This window comes from Electrophorus electricus, chromosome 7 (genome assembly GCF_013358815.1).
Source record: "Electrophorus electricus isolate fEleEle1 chromosome 7, fEleEle1.pri, whole genome shotgun sequence".
Classification (NCBI taxonomy): domain Eukaryota; kingdom Metazoa; phylum Chordata; class Actinopteri; order Gymnotiformes; family Gymnotidae; genus Electrophorus; species Electrophorus electricus.
In genome coordinates this window covers 620,001-635,000 of record NC_049541.1, presented here as the reverse complement: position 1 = coordinate 635,000, position 15,000 = coordinate 620,001, and the positions used below count along the sequence as shown (strand labels likewise).

The following is a 15,000-nucleotide window of genomic DNA, read 5'->3' as shown; positions in this document are numbered from 1 at the left end:
TCGGGCAGCATTAATGTGTTCACTCAGCTGTGGGTTGACTGGGTCCCCCTCTCTAGCTGTACCTCCACAGCGCTAACGGTGTAGACCTGAGCCTGGATACCTGACGCCTCGGTCTGTTGTCACAACAGGCTCCATGACACATTACAGTGTAATACAGTGTAACTATACTGTTAATTACAGTGTAATTTTACAGTGTTATACAGTTTAATTACAGTGTAAGACAGTTTAGCTATACTATTACAGTGTAGTACAATGTAATTACTGTTTAACTATACTATTAATTACAGTTGAACTATTATTAATTAGTTGCATATTTTTAGCCTACTGCAACGTCAATATCATGAAGGCCAATATACAGTGTAATACAGTGTAATTACAGTGCAATACAGTGCAGCTATACGCTTAATTACAATGTAACCTTGATGCTCACCTACAATGCCAAAAATGGACCAGCCCCCCATACAGGAGTTCAAAGGTCAAAGCCTGATCCTTACCTTGAGTACTTCAAGTACAGCTCAGCTTGAAACACCAGGCATCAAGTCTTATTTAAGACAAGCATGGAGACTATTCTCTGTCCTGGCTCACAGATCGTGGAACCAACTTCCACTGGCTGTCTGGACAGAAGAGTCCCTCACAGTCTTACAGACCCGTCTATATGTGGAATATTTAAATGACCACTGACCCTGCTCCTATGTTGACTAACTAAATGTCTAGTAGTCTAGTACTTATTGTAGAGTATTGCTTATTGTTTATCACACTGTTGCCTGTTATAGAGCTTATATGTATTTTGTACTTCTAGTCATCAGCAGTGATCCCTGTATTTCTACAGTAGTTCATTGGTATCTTGGACTCTAACCTGCTGTACTGTACTAGGATGTGTTCTATGTGGAAATGACAAAGCACTTTTGTAAGTCGCTCAGGATAAGAGTGTCTGCCAGATGCTGTAAATGTTAATGTAATATACTGAGTAACAAAATGTAACACCTTACGGAATAAATACTGAGCATCAATCTATTATTGCATATTTATCTGTCTTTTACACTGTACTTCAGGGTGGTTACACTGTAACAGTGGAGGACACATCTAAACACAGATCTGGTTTCTAAATATATCCTCGAGCATGATAACAACTAAAAACTAATAAAATGAAAAACTGACAGACTGGTCAGAACAACCCTCAACAGAACAGAGCCCCACCCTCAACAGATCACAACAGAACCCCACCTACAACAGAACAGAGCCCCACCCTCAACAGATCACAACAAAACCCTACCTACAACAGAACAGAGCCCCACCCTCAACAAATCACAACAGAACCCCACCTACAACAGAACAGAGCCCCACCCTCAACAGATCACAACAAAACCCTACCTACAACAGAACAGAGCCCCACCCTCAACAGATCACAACAGAACCCCACCTACAACAGAACATAGCCCCACCCTCAACAGATCACAACAGAACCCCACCTACAACAGAACAGAGCGCCACCCTCAACAGATCACAACAGAACCCCACCTACAACAGAACAGAGCGCCACCCTCAACACAATTAAAGCTATGTGAGGTCACTTGACCAGAGAAAATAATCTTTAAAAAATGCAGCCAAAGCCAAATGTAGAACGAGAGAAGAATTTACCATGGCAACCATTAACTAACCCTTCATAAAGGGGAGGGGCTTAGCTAGCCTGCATTTACAGCTACAACTGTGAAGCGTGACTGCTGGTGTGGTCAGCGTGTGGTCCCGTCTCACGTCCCTGTCGTGTCACCAGCGGTCACCACAGATTTGTTGGTTGTGGATAGTTTAGAGAGGTGGCGTTTTTGACCAGTAGCCACTGACGCACAAAACCCAACTACACTGCAATGTCTGATGAGCTTGTACAAAAATGACACATCACCTCCACCACGCCTCCACCACATCACCACCACACATCCATCACGCCTCTACCACAGCACCACACCTCCACCACGCCTCCACCACATCACTTCCACACTTCCATCACACTTCCACATCACCACCACACCTCCATCACGCCTCCACCACAGCACCACACCTCCACCACGCCTCCACCACATCACCACCACACATCCATCACGCCTCTACCACAGCACCACACCTCCATCACGCCTCCACCACAGCACCACACCTCCACCACGCCTCCACCACATCACCACCACACATCCATCACGCCTCTACCACAGCACCACACCTCCATCACGCCTCCACCACAGCACCACACCTCCACCACGCCTCCACCACATCACCACCACACATCCATCACGCCTCTACCACAGCACCACACCTCCACCACGCCTCCACCACATCACCACCACACATCCATCACGCCTCTACCACAGCACCACACCTCCATCACGCCTCTACCACAGCACCACACCTCCACCACGCCTCCACCACATCACCACCACACATCCACCTCAGCACTACACCTCCACATCAACATCATCTGGTCTACCTGTCCTACATCTTTTTATAACCTCTTTTCTTATCTGTAGTTGTTCATTATTGTGTTGTCAATTTGTGTCAATTTTAGTTATTTACTTATTTTATTTCTTTACTGTTTCCCACTATCATTGTAAAGCGACCTTGTGCACTCTATAAATAGAACTTATTATTATATTATTATCTTAGTCCTAGACTACCTGACCTACAGCTTACACCTGGACTACCTGACCTACATATTACACCTGGACTACCTGCCCTACATATTACACCTGGACTACCTGACCTACATCTTAGTCCTGGACTACCTATCCTACATCTTAGTCCTGGACTACCTATCCTACATCTTACACCTGGACCACCTGACCTACATCTTAGTCCTGGACTACCTGTCCTGTATTTTACACCTGGACTACCCGTCCTACATTTTACACCTGGATTACCTGACCTACATTTTAGTCCTGGACTACCTTTCCTACATCTTACACCTGGACTACCTGACCTACATCTTAGTCCTGGACTACCTGTCCTATATTTTACACCTGGACTACCTGTCCTATATTTTACACCTGGACTACCTGTCCACTCATGTGCATATAAGACAGGTGTAGTGAAGGTAACAGAGAGAGCAGGTACAGGGTGTGTGTGATTGTAATGGTCACATCAACAGTATGCACAGACACTTTTATAAAAGCACATTAAAAACTATAAAAGTACATTAAAAACTCCAGCTATATCAGGATCTTTGTATCAGTCATGAAAGAGGCTGGCAAAGGCTGTACACCCCGCCCCCAGACAACAGGCCACACACACTTAAACTCCATATTCACTTAAACTACATACTGAAACTACATATTCACTTAAACTTCATATTCACTTAAACTACATACTCAAACTACATATTCACTTAAACTTCATATTCACTTAAACTACATATTCACTTGATTCATATTCACTTAAACTACATATTGACTTAAACTACATACTCAAACTACACACACAAACTCCATATTCACTTAAATTGCATATTCACTTAAACTACATACTCAAACTACATATTCACTTAAACTTCATATTCACTTAAACTATATATTCACTTAAACGACATGCTCAAACTACACACAAACTCCATATTCACTTAAACTCCATATTCACTTAAACTACATACTCAAACTACACACACAAACTCCATATTCACGTAAACTCCATAATCACTTAAACTACATACTCAAACTCCATATTCACTTAAACTACATACTCACTTAAACTTCATGTTCACTTAAACTCCATATTCACTTAAACTACATACACAAACTACACACACAAACTCCATATTCACTTAAACAACATATTCACTTAAATCTCATATTCACTTAAACTACATATTCACTTAAACCTCATATTCACTTAAACTAAATATTCACTTAAACTACATACACAAACTACACACACAAACTCCATATTCACTTAAATTGCATATTCACTTAAACTACATACTCAAACTACATATTCACTTAAACTTCATATTCACTTAAACTATATATTCACTTAAACGACATGCTCAAACTACACACAAACTCCATATTCACTTAAACTCCATATTCACTTAAACTACATACTCAAACTACACACACAAACTCCATATTCACTTAAACTCCATAATCACTTAAACTACATACTCAAACTCCATATTCACTTAAACTACATACTCACTTAAACTTCATGTTCACTTAAACTCCATATTCACTTAAACTACATACACAAACTACACACACAAACTCCATATTCACTTAAACTACATATTCACTTAAATCTCATATTCACTTAAACTACATATTCACTTAAACCTCATATTCACTTAAACTAAATATTCACTTAAACTACATACTCAAACTACACACACAAACTCCATATTCACTTAAACTCCATATTCACTTAAACTACATACTCAAACTACATATTCACTTAAACTTCATATTCACTTAAACTATATATTCACTTAAACGACATGCTCAAACTACACACAAACTCCATATTCACTTAAACTCCATATTCACTTAAACTACATACTCAAACTACACACACAAACTCCATATTCACTTAAACTCCATAATCACTTAAACTACATACTCAAACTCCATATTCACTTAAACTACATACTCACTTAAACTTCATGTTCACTTAAACTCCATATTCACTTAAACTACATACACAAACTACACACACAAACTCCATATTCACTTAAACAACATATTCACTTAAATCTCATATTCACTTAAACTACATATTCACTTAAACCTCATATTCACTTAAACTAAATATTCACTTAAACTACATACACAAACTACACACACAAACTCCATATTCACTTAAATTGCATATTCACTTAAACTACATACTCAAACTACATATTCACTTAAACTTCATATTCACTTAAACTATATATTCACTTAAACGACATGCTCAAACTACACACAAACTCCATATTCACTTAAACTCCATATTCACTTAAACTACATACTCAAACTACACACACAAACTCCATATTCACTTAAACTCCATAATCACTTAAACTACATACTCAAACTCCATATTCACTTAAACTACATACTCACTTAAACTTCATGTTCACTTAAACTCCATATTCACTTAAACTACATACACAAACTACACACACAAACTCCATATTCACTTAAACAACATATTCACTTAAATCTCATATTCACTTAAACTACATATTCACTTAAACCTCATATTCACTTAAACTAAATATTCACTTAAACTACATACACAAACTACACACACAAACTCCATATTCACTTAAACTACATATTCACTTAAACTACATACACAAACTCCATATTCACTTAAACCTCATATTCACTTAAACTACATATGCACTTAAACTACATACTCAAACTACACACAAACTCCACATTCACTTAAACTCCATATTCACTTAAACTACATACACAAACTCCATATTCACTTAAACTACATATTTAAGATCCAGATTCACTCTGCTTTTCCTTTTCCTCCCTTTTCTTAGTCCCTCTGTCCTTCTCAATCTCTCCATTGCTCCTGTCTTCCCATGTGTGGCTCTGGGTCTGTGCTTTACAGTTGACTTTTTAATGAATAACTAATCTCTCCTCTATCAGTCCTGATTGCTGTGCTGAGACTGTCATTTTGACACCTGCATGTTCTCAGTGGTCTAAGCTGATGTCTGATCTACTGCTCAGAACACATTAACAAGGACTCAAAATCACTGCAGTAATTCTAAATGGCTTTCTCTCCCCTCGTCTTTCTTTTACTCTCTGTCTGTTTCTTTTTTCTCACTTAATCCGACTCTTAATACAACGGTCTTCAAAACAATGTAACTACTAACTACTGATAAACTACTACTGCTAACTAATATGAAAACTACTAACTACTGCTAAACTACTGCTGCTAACTACTATGAAAACTACTAACTATTGCTAAACCGCTACTGCTAACTACTGTCAAAACTACTAACTACTGAAAAACTAATATTCTAAACAATCAAGTCAATCCAGATTGACTTGATTCTATGGGTTCTACTCTATTCTGTGAGTAAATGACAAAGCACTTTTGTAAGTCGCTCTAGATAAGAGCGTCTGCTAAATGCCGTAAATGTAAACGTAAATGGTGGTGACTATTCTATTCTGACTAGTCTCATTTCAGCAGTGATTGGTCAAACTACACCATCCACAGTCCCAAGGACAGCTCTAGTACACACGTTTAAGCCATTATTACTGGCCCACTAAAACACACACCCCACTACAACGTATTCAGTCTGCCTCTGTCTACATTTCCTTGTTTCTTAGTGTGTGTGATTTCTGACATCTCTGCTACAAACACACCACCTCTTTTCTGTGTCAAAGAGGTACATAATAATACATAATAATACATAATAATAGAATTCTTACTGGAAGTATCACCAGCTGAAGTTAAATAATCAGTTACTCTCTTCTGTTCTTCTCCCTCTCCTTTTACTCACTCTGCCCTTCACACGTTCACACTTATGGCTCAGTGACGTCCATCCCACTACGCACATCACCCTCATGGGTTTAGAGTGTCTGGAGGTATTTAAGATCAGGGGTATTTAAGATCAGGGGTATTTAAGATCAGGGGTATTTTACAGTTCCTTTGCTCTGGACCTTCATCCTCCCCCCCCCTCCTCCTCCTCCTCCTCCTCTCTAATTCTATTTGTTTTTACCTCTCTTTATCCCCCCCCCCCCAATAAGTGTTAATTAGCTTGTAGTGTGAGGTTAGCCTCTGTGTGTGTGTGTGTGGGCATGGACCTCTGTTCCACCACAGACCTCCTGTTGTAATACACACCCGCCCACAACCACGTCAGGCGCACATGCATGCACACACACGAGCACACTCCCAAACACTCCTACATGTACACTCCCAAACACTCCTACATGTACACTCCCAAACCCTCCTACATGTACACTCCCAAACACTCCTACATGTACACACTCCCAAACCCTCCTACATGTACACTCCCAAACACTCCTACATGTACACACTCCCAAACCCTCCTACATGTACACTCCCAAACACTCCTACATGTACACACTCCCAAACCCTCCTACATATACACACTCCCAAACCCTCCTACATGTACACTCCCAAACACTCCTACATGTACACTCCCAAACACTCCTACATGCACACACTCCCAAACCCTCCTACATATACACTCCCAAACCCTCATACATATACACACTCTCAAACCCTCCTACATGTACACTCCCAAACCCTCCTACATATACACACTCTCAAACCCTCTTACATGTACACACTCCCAAACCCTCCTACATATACACACTCCCAAACCCTCATACATATACACTCTCAAACCCTCCTACATGTACACTCCCAAACACTCCTACATGCACACACTCCCAAACCCTCCTACATGTACACACTCTCAAACCCTCCTACATATACACACTCCCAAACCCTCCTACATATACACACTCTCAAACCCTCTTACATGTACACACTCCCAAACCCTCCTACATGCACACACTCCCAAACCCTCCTACATGCACACACTCCCAAACCCTCCTACATATACACACTCCCAAACCCTCCTACATATACACTCTCAAACCCTCTTACATGTACACACTCCCAAACACTCCTACATGCACACACTCCCAAACCCTCCTACATATACACACTCCCAAACCCTCCTACATATACACACTCTCAAACCCTCTTACATGTACACACTCCCAAACCCTCCTACATATACACACTCCCAAACCCTCATACATATACACACTCCCAAACCCTCCTACATGTACACTCCCAAACACTCCTACATGCACACACTCCCAAACCCTCCTACATGCACACACTCCCAAACCCTCCTACATGTACACTCTCAAACCCTCCTACATGCACACACTCCCAAACCCTCCTACATGTACACACTCTCAAACCCTCCTACATGCACACACTCCCAAACACTCCTACATGTACACACTCCCAAACCCTCCTACATGTACACTCCCAAACACTCCTACATGTACACACTCCCAAACCCTCCTACATGTACACACTCTCAAACCCTCCTACATGCACACACTCCCAAACCCTCCTACATGCACACACTCCCAAACCCTCCTACATGCACACACTCCCAAACCCTCCTACATGTACACACTCTCAAACCCTCCTACATGCACTCTCATGCACTCCCAAACCCTCCTACATGCACACACTCCCAAAGCCTCCTACATATACACACTCTCAAACCCTCTTACATGTACACACTCCCAAACCCTCCTACATATACACACTCTCAAACCCTCTTACATGTACACTCCCAAACCCTCATACATGCACACTCCCAAACCCTCCTACATGTACATACTCCCAAACCCTCCTACATGTACACCATCCCAAACCACCTACATGTACATTCTCAAACCCTCCTACATGCACACTCCCAAACACTCCTACATGCACACACTCCCAAACCCTCCTACATGTACACACCCTCAAACCCTCCTACATGCACACTCTCAAACCCTCCTACATGTGCACACACTCCCAAACCCTCCTACATGCACACACTCCCAAACACTCCTACATGTACACACTCCCAAACCCTCCTACATGTACACTCCCAAACACTCCTACATGCACACACTCCCAAACCCTGTTACATGCACACACTGTGTGTGTGTGTAAGTGTATGAGTGTGTGTGTGTGAGAGTGAGAAGGTCTATGGTGTAAGTGTAAAGTGCTTCAGTATTAAACGTATAGATCCATGCATGATTACTCTCTGTTGTGTGATGGACATCACTGTCCTCCAGCTGAGCAGAGGATTTTAATAATTATATGTCTCATAAGGTGACCGAGGAAGGTATGTAAAATGTATTTATATATATTTATTCATGCTGCTACTTGCTGAAAACTCTGAGACCAGCAAATCCAGATGCCATAGCACATGGTCTGGTATAAATATTCACTTAAAGTAGATATTTATACCAGACCATGTGTGCTATGGCGGTTGGATTTGCTGGTCTCAAGAGTTTTTAGCAAATAGCAGCATGAATAAATATAAAACAAAGTAAATATATATTTAAGGAAATAAAGTTTTTTCCTGTCATCTTGCATTTAATAAGGCATGTGTGTTTAAATTCATGTAAAAATGTAAGTGCTTAAGGGGTGGAACGATAGGCAGGAAGTAGTTCAATGGTGTTAGGGTGTTAGTTCAAGGGTGTGTTAGTTCAAGGGTGTGTTAGTTTAAGGGTGTGTTAGTTCAAGGGTGTGTTAGTTCAAGGGTGTGTTAGTTTAAGGGTGTGTTAGTTTAAGGGTGTGTTAGTTCAAGGGTGTGTTAGTTTAAGGGTGTGTTAGTTTAAGGGTGTGTTAGTTCAAGGGTGTGTTAGTTTAAGGGTGTGTTAGTTCAAGGGTGTGCAGATTTGGCAGCCCTGGTCAATTACGACAAACTGAACCGTGGTGTGGTCGGGCTGCTCATGCGGTTCGTTAGAGTAAATGTGAATGTTTCCTGTCGGACTCTGGCGTGCACCACTTAAGGACCGAGAGCGTCCGAACAGGTGGATCTCTCCGTTTCTAAACACATTCTGGCACGGTTTGTTTAAAGTATGAACACAATACGAACCAAAGGTGTCTAAATGATCCAAACACAGGACGTGATGTTACAAGATGTGGAACTAAATGCTCCGCAACAGAACAAGAAAATGTTTTCCATTACAATTTGGTACAGCAAGCCGAAATGTACACCGTCTCCTCTTTGGTATGTACAGCAGAGAAATTTGTTCTGACTCCTTCATCCATCTGATTTGTTTACGTGAATGATATTAATATTTATATTTTTGCTGAAGTAACTTGTTCAGAAAAGTTTCCAATTCAGCAATAAAATGAGTTTAATTTGTGGACTTTGACTGTTGGTTATCGTCAGATGAATGTTGGCAATAGAAATTTGTTTTTACTTTGCCAAAAACAACCAGATATACCAGAAAAATATAGAAAATATGGGGAAAGTATATGTAAACATATAGAGTGGATGTTAGTAAGTGTTGAACTGCCCAGCTGTGAAGAGAATTCAAATAAAAGCAAAACACCACGCACATAACGTCATCTGCGTCATTATGTAGCATTACGAGGTTCTGAATGAATGGTACGAACACCTGCAGTCACGTGACCCACATCACGTGAACACAAGCAGCTGATATCCTGATGTCTAGGTACATTATCCCATTCAGTTTCAAAATGAAACATTCATATATTTATTTATTTTTTTATTTTTTCATCATCATGGACATTTGTCATCACTGAACTTTCAAAATTACTGAGACACTGATCGTGAATGAGCATGAACATGATGGAGTAACTGGGGATGTAATGCTCCAGGTATGGAGGTGCTGGTAACGACATAACGGTCCAGGCTGGTAATGATGTAACTGTCCTATCACCCCCTTTCTGTTAACCATTTCAAAGCCTTTTCAGAATAGATGATCCTTGAGTGCAAAACAGTCTTTATGTGAAAAGAAACTAAACCTGTAAAATTACACTATTTCCTTTTATTATGTATTTACATAATTTATGAATATTTTATATTTAATGCATTCAAAGTATGTGTTGTGTAGAATATCACTTCAGAGGTTTTTCAACAGGTCTTGTTTCATTGGTGTGTTGATAAGGTGGCTGTATTTACAGGTCATTTAAAAACACTCAAATATGCTTTACGCATTGCTTTGGGCTATAGTGATTGCAAAGGTCATGCAAAGGTCATACATAGTGGAGCCTCTCTCTGCTTTTACTTCACACGTCTATGTGCAGTACTCACAAGATTTTATTGGCAGTGTAGAACATAACTGGGACCAATAAAAGGTGAGTAATAAACCCTCTCTGTGTCAGTACTCAGTACTGTTTCAGTACTCAGTATTGAGTTAGTACTCTCAGTAGTTTCAGTACTCTCAGTACTGCTGTGGTCAGAAAGGCCCATAGTACCATTCTGTGAAATTTCACAGTTACTAAAGTGGGATAATGAGAATTTCAGTTGCTACTCAAATTAAACTGTCTGAAATGCAGAGGCTGGAGGACACTCTATCTTGGGTTGTAGTGTGTGTGTGTGTGTGTGTGTGTGTGTGTGTGTGTGTGTGTGTGTGTAATACGGCCCTGTATAGATATGTTTTTAGAGAGGTGCTGAAAAGACTTGGATAGAACTCAGAAGCAGCTGAAGAAAGAATAAAGATGAAGAGAAAGAGAGAGTTGGAGGAAAATATCAGACCAACTGCAGACAGACAGACAGAGAGAGAGAGAGAGAGAGAGAGAGAGAGAGAGATGGAGAAGGTGCTCTGAAAATAGAAAGAACCCGTGACTCAAGCCTCTGTTGTCCTTATGCCCTCTGACCTCTTCCTGAAGCCTTACAGCACATGCAAACCTAGAGGTCAGAATGGGGGCACAGAGGTCACGGGCATGAGAGCAGTGACTGAGACTAAAAATTGACACTCACACACACACACACACCCCCCACAGACACACTCACACTCACACACACACTCACACACACCCCCACAGACACACACACACACACACACACACACACACACACACACACACACCACCCCCCCACAGACCCACAGACACACACACACTCACACACACACTCACACACACCCCCACAGACACACACACACTCACACACACACACACACACACACCCACAGACACACTCACACTCACCCCCACAGACACACACACACTCACACACACACACACACCACCCCCCCACAGACACACACACTCACACACACCCCCACAGACACACACACACTCACACACAGACACACACACACCACCCCCCCACAGACACACTCACACTCACACACACACTCACACACACCCCCACAGACACACACACACACACACACACACACACACACACACCACCCCCCCAGACACACTCACACTCACACACACCCCCACAGACACACACACACTCACACACACACACTCACACACACCCCCACAGACACACACATACACACACACACTCACACACACACACACCCCACAGACACACACACACTCACACACACCCCACAGACACACACACACTCACACACAGACCCCCCCCACACACACACCCCACAGACACACTCACACACACACTCACACACACACCCCCCACAGACACACACCCCCCCCCACAGACACACTCACACTGACACACACACTCACACCCCCCCAGACACACACACACTCACACACACACCCCCCACAGACACACACACACTCACACACAGACCCCCCCCACACACACACCCCACAGACACACTCACACACACCCCCCACAGACACATACCCCACAGACACACACCCCACAGACACACACACACTCACACACAGACCCCCCCCACACACCCCACAGACACACTCACACACTCACACACACCCCCCACAGACACACACCCCACAGACACATACCCCACAGACACACTCACACACCCCCCCCACAGACCCCCCCACACACACACCCCACACACACACTCACCCCACAGACACACACACACTCACACACACCCCACAGACACACACACACTCACACACAGACCCCCCCACACACACACCCCACAGACACACTCACACACACACTCACACACACACCCCCCACAGACACACACACACCCCCCCCACAGACACACTCACACTGACACACACACTCACACCCCCCCACAGACACACACACACACACACCCCACAGACCCCCCCACTCACACACAGACCCCCCCCACACACACACCCCACAGACACACCCACACACACACTCACACACACACACCCCACAGACACACTCACACACACACTCACACACAGACACCCCCCCCCACAGACACACACACACACACACACCCCTCCCCCACACACAGACACACATACACACACACCCACACACACCCCAAAGACACTCACACTCACACACAGACACCCCTCCCCCCCCACAGACACACTCACACACCAACAACATGAATATGTACATACACACACTCACACATCATATGTACACTACACACACTTAGACACTTACACACACCCATGCCACACACCACCCACATCATGCCGGATATGCCACACATTCAAGCACACTGCACACACGTGACAGACACACACATGTGCAACGTTACATGTGAACTACAACATACATCCTTCTCTCTTTCTCTCTCTTCTCCTCCCTCTCTTCTTTTCCTCCCTCTCTGTCAGTTATCCCTCGCTCTCTCTCTCCCCCATCCTCTGCTTTTCTACACCTCATTCACACTCCTCTCAAATCTGAAAGTTCTGTCTCCATAGCAACAACTACCTTCTGCAAAAATTACCCCCAAATCTCTCTTATGTGTGCACTTGTTCAGGTCCTTCTTGAGCAGTGAGGGAAAGAGAGGGGGGGAGAGAGAGAGAGAGAGAAAGAGAGAGAAAGAGAGAGAGAGAAAGCAAGAAAGAGGGAGAGAGAGAGAGAGATAAAATGAGAAAGAGAGAGAGGAGAGAGAGAGAGTGTGGGAGAGAGAGAAAGAGAGAGAGAGAGAAAGAGAGAGAAAGAGAGAGAGAGAGAAAGAGAAAGAGAGAGAGAGAAAGAGAGAAAGAGAGAGAGAGAGAGAGAGAGAGAGAAAGAGAAAGAGAGAGCCCATCATCCAAAATTTTTCTATTTCAGATTTTCAGCTGCATAATAAATTAAATCTTTTAATATGACAATGAGGCATGGGACCAATAATTAATCACAAAGACACCATGGGACACAAATTCCATCCAAAAATTCCATCTTGAATTTTGTAGGGACATCCAAAAAGTAGACTGGATTACTTCAAATCTGAGTTGGTGAGTTCCCTCTCTCATCTATTCCCAGCAGATCCAACGTCTGTCAGGCGGATGCCTCGTTAGCTAGCCAGCCCTGAGACAGACCCGCGGAGCCTCCGAGGGGACAGACTAAGCTTCACAACACTTCCGCTTAGCTTTCAAGACTTAAGATGATTCACAAAAGACTCCAAACACACCAAAAATCAGACTAATGAAATTTCTGCCTTCAATAAACAGGAATATTAAAGATGACCAGATAAAACTAAATACCAGATAAAACTAAACTAGCCTAATCTCAGAAAAACAAAACCCTAAAGAAAGATAAACTTGGACTCACAACCTAGACGCTGAAAAGGGTGATCCAATAAACATGGGACGTCCAGAGTGATCAGTGCAGCACCGGACAAAGGTAGACCAAACAGCATAGGGGAAGTGTTCAGAAACACCATTAAACACCACAAGAGACGTGCTTAGGATAAATGCCATAAAACACCATAGGAGAAGTGTTTAGAAACACCATAAAACACCACAGAAGCGTTTAGAAACACCATAAAACACCAAAGGAGATGTGTTTAGAAACACCATAAAACACCATAGGAGATGTGTTTAGAAACACCATAAAACACCATAAGAGAAGTGTTTAGAAACACCATAAAACACCATAGGAGATGTGTTTAGAAACACCATAAAACACCATAAGAGAAGTGTTTAGAAACACCATAAAACACCATAGGAGAAGTGTTTAGAAACACCATAAAACACCATATGTTTAGGAGAAACACCATAGTAGGTGTGTAGCAAATTATTATTATTATTTGTTGTTTGTTTCTGTGTTTGTTTATTCCTATTTATTTTTCTTTTATTGTCAGTAGCATTTCAATGTGTATCATTATATAACTGCTTCTCACTGCCTTGGAAAGACATAAATCACAATGTACACTAATAAAGCCTTCAAATTTAAAAACATTCATTCAGAGATTCGGAGAAAGAGAGGGAGCGTAATTTAATTGTATCTTATATCAACAATAAACTACAGTATCATAATAGGTCATTTTTTCAGACTGACTGATCTCATTAGGAATTCGTAACACGAGGAGGTGATTTTCACTGGGGATTTGAACAAACCACCACGGGGTGTAGAAACCTTGGATGGCCTGCGCAGCCCGGTCTGTCCGCAGGACA

General features: G+C 42.3%; 1 protein-coding gene across 2 annotated transcripts in view; it reads right to left on the bottom strand.

Moving 5' to 3' along the window:
• The window catches only part of kirrel1b (kirre like nephrin family adhesion molecule 1b), a 58,080-nt gene that overhangs the window by 23,551 nt on the left and 19,529 nt on the right, over positions 1-15,000 (bottom strand). The gene's annotated exons all lie outside the window — the stretch shown is intronic.